Genomic DNA, 15919 nt, shown 5'->3' on the forward strand with positions numbered 1-15919 from the left:
TACCGTCATATGAGACAGTTGCAGAATCTTCACTTTCAGCTGTTTCACATCTGTACGGGGGAACTGACTCAGGGGGAACGATGCATTCTATTTTATGATAATCTTGGAATCATAATATTTAACTGAGCAAGTACTGTCTGGTGCTCCACATTTAGTCACATATGGTAACTTGCTTTGGCAACATTTTGTGCTAAGAGTTCAATGACAGAAAACTGCAACTATTTTGACAATCAAATAATCTTTTGCCAAACGTGCTGGTTCCAGCTTCTCAAATGTGACGATTTCTGAAAGATAACAAAAGCAACTTTTTTGCAAAGTTGAATAAGTCACCTCAGTATTAATAAGAACATTTCACAATATCTTCTGGCCATCTACAGACAAAACGATACATGGAGAAAATTCTACAATGATAATCACTAACAAAAAAACTGTTCCTTTCAGCCCTTCAGGACTTAATACATTACTACTAAGATTATCTTGAAAGGTGCAACTGAGCATTTGTCGTAAAAACTGAACAAATGCTGAAGAAGAACGGTTCTTGATTGGATAACTAATCAATAAGAAAATTCAGCATTCTATATCCTGCACTCAACATAATTTGTTTCAGAGGAACAGGTAAATCTGTGTGGATTCATGCCCTAAAGAAGGGAAAGAAGTGAGAACTCTTTCTAGTTATCTGGCTCAATGGGTCTGTTACCTGAAAACTGGTTGTCAATACCATGTTTGCCTTTCTTTTTCTGCCACATTTCAGGTGATATTTTCTAAACACGATAGTGCTTACTCATGCTGTGCCTCACTAGTAGTTACAGCTGAACAAGGTCAAGAGTTTTGCGTGTCCCCTCGTAATGACGGTCTCCTTTTTACAGCACATTCATGGATCCTTCCTTATCGTTTAATATTTGTTTGCATAAACATGACACTTGACTTCAGAAAGTGTGCACACACAAACACTCTGCTCTGTCCCTCTCCGAAACAAACCCATAGTCATGTCTCCACTAGAGATGTAATTCATGGACATTCACTTTTCTAAGCCTTAGCTGGTAAGGTTGCCATGGTCCAGCACATAAAAAAGGAGTTTTACTAAATATTAGCTCACTCTACGCTCTTAAGAATTCCAGTTTAAAAATGTGCACGACGGTTTAAATAACTCTTCACTATGTAAAGGAATCAAGTCTGTTAATCAAGTCTGTTGTGCAAGTTTTGATTTCGTTGATCTGGAAGGTTTAGGAAACTGTGTTGTTGAAAAGTTACAATATGATGAGAAAATGATTAACATTTTTATTACTAAACTGACAAAAACCAAGGATGGACTCCATGTTTCAGCAACATTATAATCAAACATGGAAAACATCTGCAGTCACCTGTTTCCCATATGTAAGAATATTCTTTGTATGACATTAAAATCAATGTTTCTGGTTTGCCTGTTGGTTTGTTAAACTAAGCAATTTGAAAACAGAATTTTGTGCTCTGTAAAAATTATTTCCCCATAATTTGATATTTTTAAGTGAAACATTGAACATTATCAATTGAGACTATACAGACAATAGCAATCATTAAAACCAATCATTATTACCATGCAGCTCTAAATTAACGTGTCTGACAGATGTCAAATACTTTTTGCATCAGTACTTGCACTGATAAAAAGTAGGGTGATGGCAAACTGTTTCTAATAAAACAATTGGCAAACACATAAATGTAACATTCTCTTTATTTTAATTCACATTAACACTCAATCCTGTATGTCTAAATACAGAGTGACAGGCCAAGAGTCAAACAATACATCCACACTTCACCATGAAATGAGAAGGTACTTCATGAACAAATGGAGATGGACAAATCCGGTCATTGACATATACAAGTTCATGACTGGTGTTAGTCATGTTTACTGACAAGCGTTTTAATCCAAACTGCAACAAAAAATTTGACAGTGAGAAATACAAAATTCATTCATTTCCACAGCTGAAATAGAGGCTACATTTAAAATAAATAAATAAATACGTCAAATACGCACATGTAAGGAAAACCTCTTTTTCATTTCTGTCTCTAGTTACAACACTGACATTTTTGGTTTATTTTCTATGATCTTAAAATCAATCAAATTTAGGTCAATAACATGGTAGCATAAAATAGAGAAGTTACTCACCAACTGGTAAACTGGTGTTTGAGAGTAATTCACCATTGTAGTAACATGCCTTACGAGGCTGATAACTTGTGCTTTCTTGTCAGCAGTCAGTGACATGATGCCCTTTTGTGTAGACACTGCTCACTGCATTCATCACTGGCATTGTCACATAACCTGTTTCTCCCTTTACACATATTTACTCATCAAGTGCAAAGTTGTGGTACTTGCCGGCTAGCCTGAGAACCACACCTCAGTGACCTGCATTTCAGCTGAATAGGACAAAAGAGGGAAGGGAAGGTAGGTCAAAAGAAGTGAGAGAAACTGGATGGAGAATTAGAAGGATATTATAAGAATGAAGGTGAACTGCTTTAGACAACTAACTCTGGAGCTAAAACGAAACAGGGCTATTACTGGAAAATTCCTACATATTAAAGCATCTCATGCAAGTTAGATAAGTTTCCTAGGTGCTTGACTGCTCTAAGTACACATAAATTTCAAGTCAGCTTAAGCAATGGCCAATAAGGCAAGATACAGGTGATAAGATGAGGGCATTTAATGATGCTATGCATTGACTACATTACACTAGAATTATATAACTCTTGCAGGTAACCTTTAACACACATTGCTCTTCTACAACAGGTAAGACGAAGATAAGCAGTGAGCAGGACCAGTGTGATCACTAAACACATCAAACTATGCATTACACAGTGCCTATAATAGTATAATGTGGTTAAATGTAATTCATTTTAAATGATAGGTAGGGCTGGACCTGAATATCCGAATACTCCCCCCCCAAAAACTCTGTTATATTCTGTGAGAAATATTAAGAGTCATTATCAAGCTACAAATCCAAGTAAAGAGAGTATGCATGGGGAAAAGAAATGACCAAAATTTTCACAAAATAAATCAATGGTGAGTTTAAGACTGTTGGGTGGTTGCAGCAGACTATAATGATAAATACCCAGTGAATAATCATGTCATAAATCAGTTATTTCAAAGTAATAACTTATAGCAGTTGCTGGAAACCGCTTTCTGTACCGTAGCTGAACATGCTTTCTGACAGCTGTAGTCCAACATTCTCATTTTCCTGTAGTTCGTTGCGGGTGTGATTCATTGCCTCTGGTTTTGATTTTATGTTTCAACACAGAGCGGTCAGAACAAAAAAGACAGAGAGAAGTAAAGAAATAACAGAAAGAGAACATTGAGACATTTTGCATGTCCTGGAAACTTGTTCATTTCAAAGCAAAGCACACTTGAGATTTTTTTTGCATATATTTTGTTGTTTGTAAGGATGTGGTCTCAGCTTTGAGTACTGGGATGTTGTGTTTTTAATACCATGAGTAGGTGGAAAGCTATTTGGACAGTTGTCTCCTGAAAAGACATGCAAACAACCAGGGTAATAGTCTAAAAACACCAGTGGCATTTAAAATGTCCATAAGCATCACAATATCTGAAGCACAAACAGTAGTTATTTGCGTCACACTTCACTATACACAAAACAAGACCACTTCCTTTGCTCTCAGTGCTTTGTTCCCCTCTGTCATTTCCCACAGTCTACACATCATCTATGCAGTAGGTATAGTGCTTTGCAGTCATTCTGCTGTACAATAAATCTAGCTGCTCCGGAAGAAAGCAAAGCCGTGACACACAGTTTTCACTAACACTAACGTTTCTCAGGATGGTACAAGAAAGACAGTGTTTCAGTCTGCTTATGCTGCTCCTACTTTATTCTTCACTCACTTCCATCTTCTTGACATGTTTATCTTGCATTGTAAATCCCTCAGTCCTGAGCCAAAACTGTGCTTAAAGCAGGCTATAGTGTACATGAAAATGGCATGCCAAAAGAATATATACATTACATTTGTGACTAAAAAGAGGCCCACACTGGGCTTAGGCTTGTTTGTGAGCAGAACACTTTGTCAGAATTTGTTGAAAGTTTTCCACAGTCACCTTCTACTAGTTACATCATGCAGATTTGCCTTTGTGTGGGTTGTTTAAGTATTGTGTACATCATTCCACTGTGGGAACATGAACCAATTTTTATACAAATATGGCTTGAGTCTAAGTAACTTTAAAAGGAACGTTTGCTCACCACATTGCATGTGAATATCAGTGTGTAAAATCACACAATATTACTATGGATAAATTTATGCAGAAAAAATTTGTGTTGGTGGACATATCATGTGATGTTATGATTATGGTAGTGCCACCGTGTACAGTGCCTAACAGGTATTCTTGGTTAAAAATAAGTACCAGTAATATATTTTACGAGTGGCCCAAATATAAACGTATATAGTTAATGACAGCCAAAGTAATCATTGATTGTTGTCTTTGGATGCAAGGAGACATTTCTAATAAGGGTCTACTCATTTTTAGCTGGCACCCAAAACCAATACCAGGCTAAAATAGTCTTCCTCTGTATGTGATATTAGTTGTAACACTGCCTTCCAGAAACAAACATGGAAACCCCGAGTTTGAAATAATTTCAATTCAATTATCCATGTAGCAGAATGACACACATGTATTGTAGTATGTGATACAAAAACGAGCACATCTTCTCTCAAAGTCCACATCGGTCAGTGTACAGGTACCCAAAAACCATGAACTGGCCTTAAGCAATAGCATCTGTATGCAACAGCTTTAACGTGTCAAATTTAATTTTAAATTAAAAATAATGCAGCCCTTCGGTCACTCTTCTACTTCACAGACTCAGTAATAAAAGCGATACCACCAAAATCGATAATGTGATGTCAAGATAAGGCTTTCTCAAATGCAGAAAAACTTCCATGTATTTAAAACCAAGGCACATGGACACTTTGATTCTCCACTTAAGAAAAGTGTTCACACCACCATATGTTCATTACACACAGTTTGCTTCACATCTAAGGTGAGAAACCCACCTTTAAACTTACTCTAAAATCACCTGACAGTGTCCCCTGGGCAAAGGCACACATTCAGTCACATCAGCAAGGATCGAAGGAAAAAGGTTTTCTGTGTTGCTCTTGAACGCTTTTTCTATTCAGAGTATGAACATTCTAGCAAACACATTCTTTTTAAATTAGAAAATCTATTCAAATCCACATCGAGAAGAACAAACTGATGTGCGACTCTTCTTACTGTGGACCGACCTTGTTAAAAAAAACAAAAAAAAAAAACTGGGCCATTGGGGCCTGACTGTTAACTCGCTCACAACACCACAACAACTGTTCTCCTTCCTCTGTTTTCTCGCTTGTCCTATCAATTTCTTCCTGAACGTGGTCTTTCTGTTTCTCTCATTCTTTGCCTTCACCTTTCTCCTTCCCTCCATTTCCTCCCAACCCTCACAAATTCTCACAGTCTGCTGCACAAGCCTTTTTTCCAGGCGAGAATGTAGGCCATCGCTCCGACAGCAGGAAGGCAGCGAAGAGTCGAAGCAGCGCCACTCTTCCCTTCTTCTCCACATTCTGCTTGGCCACAGCAGCTGAAGACAGTACGCATGTATGTATGTGTGTGTGTTGCTGCCTCACGCTGACTCAGAGCGTCAGAATCGAGGGACAAACCACAGCATACGGCAGCCAGTGCTGCACAGGCTACACCAAGAGCACATCTGTTGCAGGTTTGCAGAAACGGGAGCTGCTGCATGTCCCCACTGCATAATGTCAAAGATGATCACGAACACTCTGGAAAACATAAGTTTATAGATCTAAATGCTCTGATTTATGTTGACAATAATTTGGTAGGATTATGTAAACCAAAGCACACACACTGAATGTTTGACCAGAAATGTAGACATCACACCTACATCAAGAAAGATCATTTCCCTCAAAAGGCTGAAGTAAACAAACACAAAACTGCAAGTTAAGGGTTGATAAAAACTTAAGCTCTGTGCAGATAACTTTTTTGGCCTCAGCTGCCAAAAACTACAATAATTGCTCACTTAGTCTGGTGACCCCAGGTAGTAACAACCAAAAGACAGTGTAGACATAAATGCAAGCCATGGTTTTGTTTTTCTCTCTCTGCAATTTATAAATATGTTTGAATATATGTTTGAAATGCACTATATAAATAACCTTGTCTTGGGTGAAAAACCTGTGCTTCCTATGCTGTGTATTTCAGTTGTTTCACTAACCCCTGTGAAAAGCTGTGACTTTATAACCTTATGAAGGATGCTAATGATTAACTGTTAATTGATGAACTGACAGTAATAATTTCATCAATTAAAATATGTTAACCAATAAGGCAGAAAATACAAACATGCAGCTTAACTGTCAGATAATGTATTGTAGACTGACTGTAGTGCCTCCCTGTGCCACCAGGTGGAGCTTCTCACTGGGCTACAGGTGTGGTTACAGCCCACTGTGCACCTTGTGTCAGGGCTGGGCGTTAAATCAAATTAATTCGATTAATTCGCCTTTTTAAAACCTGACGATTTGAAAATTTGCCAAATCGTAAAATCGAGGCGAGCTTAAATATATAACACAGATTCTTCTTCTGCCTTTCATGACTTGTGCACTGGCGTTTGCTTCTGCCTCTCATCTCCTTCCGCCAAAACACTCATACCGCCGTCATGGCGGACAGAACAGCAGACGATGAGTTGGTCGCGAGAAAAGGGCCTCATGTTACATCGATTATATGGAAGTGATTCGGCTTTGACAAGACTGACACAGAGCAAACTACAGTCATGTGTAAGGTTTGCAAAAGTACTGTGAAAACGAAGAGTAGCAGCACAACTAACCTCTTTTAGCACCTCCGGCAGAGGCATCCTAAAGAATGGGAAGAGTGCTCGCAGCTACGGGAGTGCGGCATGGCTAGCACTAGCCATAGCAAACAGACGGCAAAGAAACAACAAAAATCGATTAAAATTGGAATCATCCAAGATTACTAAAAAAAAATAAATTTCCAGATTTTATTTTTTGGCCCTACCTTGTGTTGCAGCATTCATGTGTGAAAAAGGTGCCCCGTAGCTGTCTGTGATTAGCTAACTAACTTGGGCTTGTGCTAATGCTAAAGTAGCATTTTCAACAGCTAACACAGGCCAGACTGACAGCAGGAAGCAGCCGTAGCTGCTAACACTGCTAATGTTCAGGACTCTAACTTCATGTTTTCAACAACCTTCAAATGAAGTGATTTAGTGGATTGGCAACACTCTGTTCAGAGCATAAATACATTTTGGAGGTATTATAATTACGATGAACAAGTCACTCCATTATGTACATCAGCTATGAGGATTATTGTTATCTAAAAGCACAATGAACCGATTATTATGATTACAGGTTACTCATTGCAGAAGAGTGTAGCTCATCACTCATGCCAATCGCTGGGGAGCACTTCAAAAAAATATGATTTGATTTTTGCAGTTTAATTACAACTCAATGACATTAATGTCTATATTATGAGTTCTACAAATTCCTAATGCAGCCAAGTCAATTTTGGTTTTTATAGCACATGGAAAAGTGGTCACAATATTTCATCATTTCAATGATTCTTAAATGACTGATTTTTCAAGTGTCTAACTATCATTTAAAGAAAACTGTGTAAAACAAGCATCCCTACTTAGCAGTTATAATGGTTGTTCCTTTGATGTGTTAATGCATGATGGTGTTAGCTAATTAGCACTAAACACAAATTACTGGTGGTAAGGTCAAATTAAAATTATGATTTGAAGATGTGAGTTGACAAAAAAAAAGACAGGGAATTAGTAAAATTATTATAATTCCTCCACAGAGACATAAATTTCTCTACCAAAATTCATGGGAATTCCTGTCAGTTTCAAACATTTGAACAAAAACTAAAACGTCAACCTCATGTTGGCCCTACAGGACAGTCAGGGGACCCCCAAAGTCCCTGAAAATCATTCACTTGGCATGCTAGTCATCTGTGCCAAATTTGGTGTCAATCCATTAAGTAGGAGTTTAAGATTCACAGGATAAATGACAACTTTGACCTCAAGGTGACACTAAGGGAAAAGCTGGATAATCATCAGGGTCACCAGGATTCATCCTCTGAGCCCCAGGACATCTGTGCCAAAGCTCATGATCCACCATCAAACACTCGTGGACCAACCAAATTGGCGCACAAACCAAATTGCTACTGCTGCATAATAAAAGTTGAAGAATATGATTGCTGATTTCAAGAGAGCTCCTGACTTCTTCTACACTTGTTGCTGTAATATTTGAAGCTGTCTTTTTAGGACTGTGACAATTTAAACATGAAATGTTAACTACAAATAACACCACAGGGCTTGAGAGTGGGGTAAAGCTGGTGTTGCATCATCAGCTGTTGGACTGTACAAGTCACAAATCAATGGGAATCGTTATCTTAATTTTTGAAAAAATTTAGCAGCACTTCCAGTTTGTCTTCATGTTGAACAAATGGGCAAATCAAGTAAAGACAAGGCAAAAGAATCCAAATATTGCATCATCCATCTAAAGAGTCTGACAATATTCACAGAAGAAGCAAAAATAGTTTTCATTTAGAAAACAACAAAAAATATCAAAATAATGAAAAACTGCAGAAAGACAAAAGGGAAAACAGAAGCACAAATAGCTGATTCAGAAATACTGACTCAAAATGCTGTACAACAATATCAATACATTAAAAACCTAAAAAAAAAACACTTTCATGTAAAACATGTGCAGGCTCACATCAATTCAATTCACTTTTAGTTATATACCATCAAATCATAACATAAGCCATCTCAGGGCACTTCACATGTTAAGGTCAAGTCCTTATATAACAACACTAAAAGGCTAACAGGGACAACTGTATACGCTGCATAGGTTACCAGCCAGTGGCAGGTCCACAGACAGCTTTCGTCAGTGAGCATTATTTGCTTTGTGACCCTAAGTGAAAGCACAGAGTGACATTTTCACAGGTTGGTTGCAGGTATCCTGGGGGCTTCAAAACAAACAGCATGAACACCTACTACAGCTCCTGTAGAAGAAAGCTGTGACAGTGGCAGGCAAGCAGGCAGGCTGCAGCACTGCTGAGTGTTAAAATGGCTGCTCATTCTCCATACAGACGCAGAGCTTAGCTACAAGGAGGAGGGCTCCCACACCAACAATTTCTCTCAAAAGTGGCTCATCTTTAGGTAGGCTTTACAGCTTGTATCTAGAAGTAAAAAGGAGAATGCAACTTGCATGGCTTGCAACAGAAATACTACTGAACTGATAGGATTAGTCTCTTATATTACAACATTCTAAGATCATAAAGCACAAACAATTTCCTGCCTCTTCTGCCTACACATCTCCATCAGTCTGCACAAAGCTTCATTTTTAATCGGAGGGGTAAATGTAACTACAGTGCTTTCTTTGGCATATCACCACATAGTGACATGATCTGGTTATGGGTTTTCATCTCTTCTCAAGATCTGAGTCACAGAGAAAGACTATCCATCAATTATAGATTTGTTTTCATATATTTTTGATCTATCTTATACACCACGAGACATGGCATGTGACAAAAATAATGGCACTGTCCTTTCTTCTTTAGGTTTCTTATTATAATGAAACATCTTTGCTTATTCTTTCATTTGCTTACTACCCCATTTTGTTTGTTGTTTACAATCAGGTTGCACTGAGGCGCTCTCGCTGTTACCACACGGGTAGCTGAGTCACAAACTTTGAACTGAATAACTGAGGCCTCCACTAAACTCTATATCCTGAGTCTTATCTGGGCTACATCTTCGCCTGGTGAGGCCCTGCTATAATGCTTTCCCCCAAAACAAGACAAAGTCTGCAACACCAAAACTACACAGACTACACAAACAGATTACTATCACTGAGTTAACTCGAGCAAAAACAAAAAAAAGTCAGCTGTTCCATGTATAAAAATATGGAATTTAAGAAATTAAAATGCAACTCAAATAGAAATTCACTTACTTAATATAAACACTTAATTATACACTTCTAACATGTAAACAACTACACAAAGCACACTGTTACATTAACATGCTGACTGCTACCGATGAAATAAAAAAATTGTGCAAATGTTTAGCATTTACCCAGACTTTTTACGATTTGAAAAAGACCAATCCATCTGAAAACTTTTCTTGCCGAGTTAATTTTGTTGCAGTTTCTTTGCATTGTTTGTATCTTGTGTTACTTAAACACATTTAAATCTGCTATTCTCCATTCATGCTGAAACAAACGTATGCGTGAGAAAACAAAGTCAACTTTCTAAATAGAATTCTAATTCTATTTTAAAGACAGAGCCCTTTACATAACTACACGTCACTCAACTACTTCAACACAATTCTCTGTAGCATGAAAAAGCAGAATTCTAAAGCAATACCAATTCTCAAACGAAATTTATAAATAACCTATTGTCAGTAGATCATCTGTTGGATATCGTAATCGTCTGTAAGTATTTAGATTTGATGAGAATTGCTCAAATTTTTTCAAACAAGAAAATCTAAATATTAAAATACTTGAAATTCTACTCTTTAACGTGTTTGTTAAAGTGCAGTTTGGAAAATAATTGGACTTCCATGTCAATTGCTGCTACACTGTCATCAATATTAGAGCAAATCAGAGTTTAGCATGCAGATATCTGTTGGTGCTGATTCCTCCACTGGATTTTCTAGGATGACACAATCTGGTTGAAGCTGTTAATGATCAGTATTTAGTCTGAGATTTACAGTTTTGCAGTTAAAAGTATTTTTAACAAAACTTTCTGTGATAAAACACATGCAATCAAACACTATTAACATAGCATAAAGGCCACAGAACATTTCAAATAAGAGCAAAACCTGAGAGCAAATGAACTGAGTTTTGTCCAGTGAAATGTTTAAGGAAAGCTAACATCTCGTCAGGCTGTATGTTCTTAATCTACTTTGCAGTATTTTTCCACTGTGCATGAGTTGTTTCTATAGGTTGTTTTAAAATGACGCAGAGGCGTTTTGCCACACGTCAACAGGTCAAGATGTTCTCTCAGTTTTCGCGTTCAATTTGCAGCTAATTAAAACGAACCTGAGCGACACCTTGAGGCCTTTCGTACATTCTTACACAAGAAGTGCCTGATCGCTTTCTTTGCAGGTGGTGGAAGAGCAAAATGCCCCAGCGAGCCCTGCGCGTTATGTATTTATTTGCAGAAGACGGTGTCAGTGGATTGTAGTAACGTTATGTGGAAAAATCAACAATGAGTCAGGCATGTTTGGAGGCCCAGAGCAGATCCTCTGCTGCAGCGGCCACTTCAATCATGGTTTGACTGGATGCCATGCTGTCATGCAATTAGTACGATGCTTTTTGATTGACTTACCTGTTCACCTCAGCTTGTAAATAATGATCCTTCCAACGGGGTCTTGTTTTAGGTTGTCACGCTGGATGATTAATTCCCATGCAAAAGGGCAGCTGAGGCTGTGAGTAAAACAAGCCAGTTAGCCAACTTAGCTAACCAGCTTAATTTAACGCTTGCTCGCGACAAGGGTGGTCAGTTGTCTGACTTTTTATCCACACTTACTTTGGATTGATAATTTTGCGGTCAGCGTTGTCGAACATGTTTTAAACACAAGTAGGTTAGCTTGGAAACCGGGCAAAAAGTAGCGCGTTAGCTGGCTCACGATCAATTTAACGTCAGCTTATGTTGACAAACAAGCCTGCGTGGTGAAAATCACACACGACTTGAAGCTAGCTAACGCCAGGTTGCTCGCACGGTTAGCTTAGCTAGCTAACCAGCTTGCTAAATCCAAACCTCGTTCCGAAAATCCCTTTCCCCCGTGTGCGACTTATATCCCAGCGGCAGTAGCAATTTGTAAGTAACTCAGAGAATCACTTGTGGGTGGTTTCTGCGTTTCAATGACGGCGCACTCACGTTTGCTAGCGCAAGTTATCGCTTTGGTCTCTGCTCTCCGCCATTTCCAATCTCTCAACACAAACAAACAGGGCTGCTCGTGCGCACGGAGCGCCGAGGCGCGTTCACGCTGAGGGCAGCGAGCAGCAGCTTCTCCTGAGTGGAGAGAAACAAGACTGTTGATGATGTGACATTAATGAGCCGCTGTGTCACCGGGATGCAGAATACACACCGAGACAGTGTGTTCCTACGACACCACAGAGCGTAAATGGAGGAGGCTGAGTGTAGAAGCATTACAGAAGCTATAGGCCTCCTACAGCAGCGTGTCTTCATGCACTGAGTTCAGTCTGGACTGAAACACTGATGCATCCTGACTGATGCACTGTAGCTACATAATTTATTAGGGTACAGTTTGTGATCATCATTATGTAGTTAGGAACCTTATTATCCACAATGTGGGAAACGGTCTTTAGCTCCACAACATCATTAAAAACAAGAAGTTTAATGAAGACAAACATCAGAGACAACATAACATTAGTTAAAAGGGCATGAGTGTAGATGATACCACAGAAGACACCGAGTCTTCATGTCTTCTGTAGTTTACCTGGAAATTTAGGGTTCTTTCCTGTCAGAATTATTATAACCAGATCCCCCACATTGCATAGACAAACAAGTAATCAATAGCATTTTTTCAACACAACCAGTTCTGTGTTTGAACTTGTATCTTATATTGATGTTAAATTATATTGTAAAAACTGACTGAAAAGACTTGACAGGGCTCAATTCGACTATTTTATACACAGTGTTTTTTCCCCCACTGTTCAGTATTTTTTTTAACAAAATGTTACTTCTTGCAATTTGTCTGTTAGGGGGTACTCTTCTGTAGAAAAACAACGATGTTATCTCACACTAATGATTAAAAAGCCGAGAAAAAGTTCTGAGGTAGTTATTTTAAAGTTTAATTAGTTGTACAGAGTTTGCAAAATGCCAGAGCCCCTCTTTACCTCTTCAAGCGAAACCAATTAGCCGTTTTTCTTTGTGTTATATTTAATTCAGCATCTTTAGCTTGTAAATAGTTTTTTTTTTTGGGAAGAAAAGCATTTTTTTCAGAGTGTCTTGAGAAATTGTGAAGAGTAGTTTTCACGCTTTTGGCATTCCATGGATTTCCTTCTTTTTTCTTTCTTTCTTTTTTTTTAACTTGCATGCATAATTCCTTAAAAAACACAAAATCATGCATCTTTGACTTATGTTTTGACCTTATACATTAGTAGTTGTATTAGTAAATTACTTTGTGTTTGCACATTTAGCAGACACATAGAGCAGTTGTTGCTGATTTAAAAGTGTGCTCCATCCATCCCATCAGTGTAGATATTCCATCTTCTTTCCTGCTGTTCTGTGGTTTCAGTCTGGTTCTTTATGTGATCCACTGTTCTCACCTGCTAGCTGTAGACCTTGTGTTGTGTTCTGTTTGGTGCTTGACTGACAGTGTGCAGTGGGTTTTCAGGAGAGGCATTATAGCAGTGTAGGTTACATTTTAACTAATAGATAACTTTCTCAGTTAAATACTTAAATTATAAACAAAATTTTAAATGATTTTTTATGTCTAAATATGCAAATTACACATTATCTCTATAAATACACATTAATTTGCACCAATTTCCAGAACAGAAATGTGAACAGTGTGATAAAGCCAGGCTTAAGATATCACGGACAAAGAAAGGAATTTTTTTATTTCTTACACCATAAATCAGAACATACTATCAACAACCTGCAAAAAAAAAATACTTTCAACATGTTTTTAGGTATAAAATGTTATATATCTCTGACTATGGATGCTGTAACTGGAAAGTTTAGTGTATGTAAGTGGAAGTGAAGATTTCTGACTCAGAATAGAAGAAAAAAGAATTTAAATTAAGAAAATGATTCTTAAAGATGTGTCTTAACAATCATTGAAAATCACCATTTACAAGTAAAAATTTTATCACAGGGAAACTTCCCAGTTGATCACTAACATTAGGACATTTATTTTTTTGTATTACAAGTTTTCTAAAATTTAATGTCTAGATATGCAAACTGGGTATTAACAATTATACACGTCTAATGCAAAAAAAAAATGTAGTCAAACAAACATCTAAGTGCGTATTTTGGACATTTAATTTTCACAAGTGTAAGAGAAGAAATGTTATGGAAGCAAAATAGCCTAATGCTGAAATGAAGCAGAGCATGAAAAAGCTGTATGTTCCCCTCCTTTAGGGCTTCTCACTGGTTTTACATGAGGTTGATCAAAATGAAAACTGTGTGCCTCAAGCTGCTAAAAAGCTCTGTAGAGGTATTTGATCATTCTTCCTAGGTTAATTCTATAGACTGTATAATAAAGAAATATAACTCGTTGTTATACAGTCTATGGTTTATCCTCATGTATGACATCTTTCACATCATTTTAGACCCGTTTTATAAATAAATGCACAATTATTGATTAGTGCAGCTTCATTTTTTCCCCCCCTTTGCATGGACTTCGCTCTGTCAGACTGTAACACATCTCCTGCTGTTTACTGTTCCTGGAACACTCTGTTACTTTGACACACTTGTTTTGCAGGAAGTTCAGGCAAAAAAAAAAAAAGTAGCATACCTATAGTGTGTGTCCTTGGCTGTGTAAGTTATTGCAGCGGCACAGCTCCAGTGTGTTTGTACCCTCTGGCTGCCTCCTATGGCACTCTGATGAATATAGATGTGAGAATGAGTGTAGCGTGTGTCTGGGCGTGTCTTTAGGAGATATTCTGGGAAATTCTCTGCAATAATTACATTGTGTGTAATATGTTGATTGGTCACTTACATTCCTGTAGAGCCTGTAACTTCACTTCAAAGTTCAAGGTTATGACTCATGAAAACAGCCGTTTCATTCCAGGGCAGTTGTGACTGTTGGAGGTGATTTATTACTGTTCGTATGCTGTTTATTCAAATGCAATAATGGCTCTTAAGCACTTTGTTATAGCATGCCTGAAAAGGGTGGTGAATCTGAGGATATTGCCAGTTTTTTTTTTTTTTTTTTTTTGCCTTTACAGGCTAAATCTGCGATGTAGATTATCACCACTGTGCTCAGTGTTGGCTCGGTTCCCAGGCATTTTCATATGTCACGGCTGAGATCCTTGTCAGTCAAGGGAACAGGCTCCAGAAATACCCACTGTCAAACCTTAATATCCTATCAGTGAAACAATAAAAGACATACCACTTTAGAGACAGTGAAATGAGCTATTCGGACAAATTACGTTCTCAGCAACCCATCACACAGCAGAGAATGAAAGTGCAGCATCTTAATGAATCAGTTCCGCTGCCTTTTTGATGGAGATATATCCAGACAGAAAATGTACGTTAAAAAAAACCACAGGACCAACATTTCGTGTTTGTGTTCGAATTCATATAAAATCTGAAGTCTGTGCAGACAGAGCAGCAGGTTTTTAACAGCATCTTCAGCCTCTCTCGAAACAAGTGTTGCCTTTAGTTTGTAACATTTCTCCTGCTTAGAACTCAAGCTTGTAGCTGACTGAGAATATGAATCAGACTGGAGCTATTCTGGTAACTGATTAATCATTAAAGCCATTGTTCAAGCAAAGATGATAAAGATTTGCTACATCATTTCTATCTTGTGATAGTAAAATGAATATTTTACTGTTTTTGAATAGTTCTGAAGCCATAATGTTGGGGCACTTCTCACATTTCCTGACATGGAAAAGACAGAAGTAAGTTATAGTAAATTAGAAGAAATTTAGAATGTGCCATGTGCAGCACAGAGTGGTCTGGCTGCACCTAATTATCATTCTGCTACACGGGAAAAATGCTTTGACTTGTTTGTATTTCTTTAAACCACTTACAGTTGTTTTGTGTGGAGCTAAGCAAAGGATATTTCAGCACGTCCCATTAAAATGGTGATGAGTGGAATTGTTCTGGTGGAACATTTGCATGCAGGGAGATGAGTAGTTTCATTTTGATAGATAATCCACCAAAAAAACAAAATAACAACAAACTATCCGG

The 15919-nt window shown here is 37.8% G+C and overlaps 1 protein-coding gene across 1 annotated transcript in view; it reads right to left on the reverse strand.

Annotated features, from left to right (window-relative positions):
- ncoa1 (nuclear receptor coactivator 1) overlaps nucleotides 1-12007 on the reverse strand; it is a 60382-nt gene extending 48375 nt beyond the window's left edge. The window contains 1 exon segment of the mRNA XM_051960768.1: nucleotides 11360-12007. The gene's annotated coding sequence lies outside the window, so the exon portion shown is untranslated.
- Between the last annotated feature and the right edge of the window lie 3912 nt (nucleotides 12008-15919).

This window comes from Acanthochromis polyacanthus, chromosome 16, assembly GCF_021347895.1.
Source record: "Acanthochromis polyacanthus isolate Apoly-LR-REF ecotype Palm Island chromosome 16, KAUST_Apoly_ChrSc, whole genome shotgun sequence".
Taxonomy (NCBI): Eukaryota; Metazoa; Chordata; class Actinopteri; family Pomacentridae; genus Acanthochromis; species Acanthochromis polyacanthus.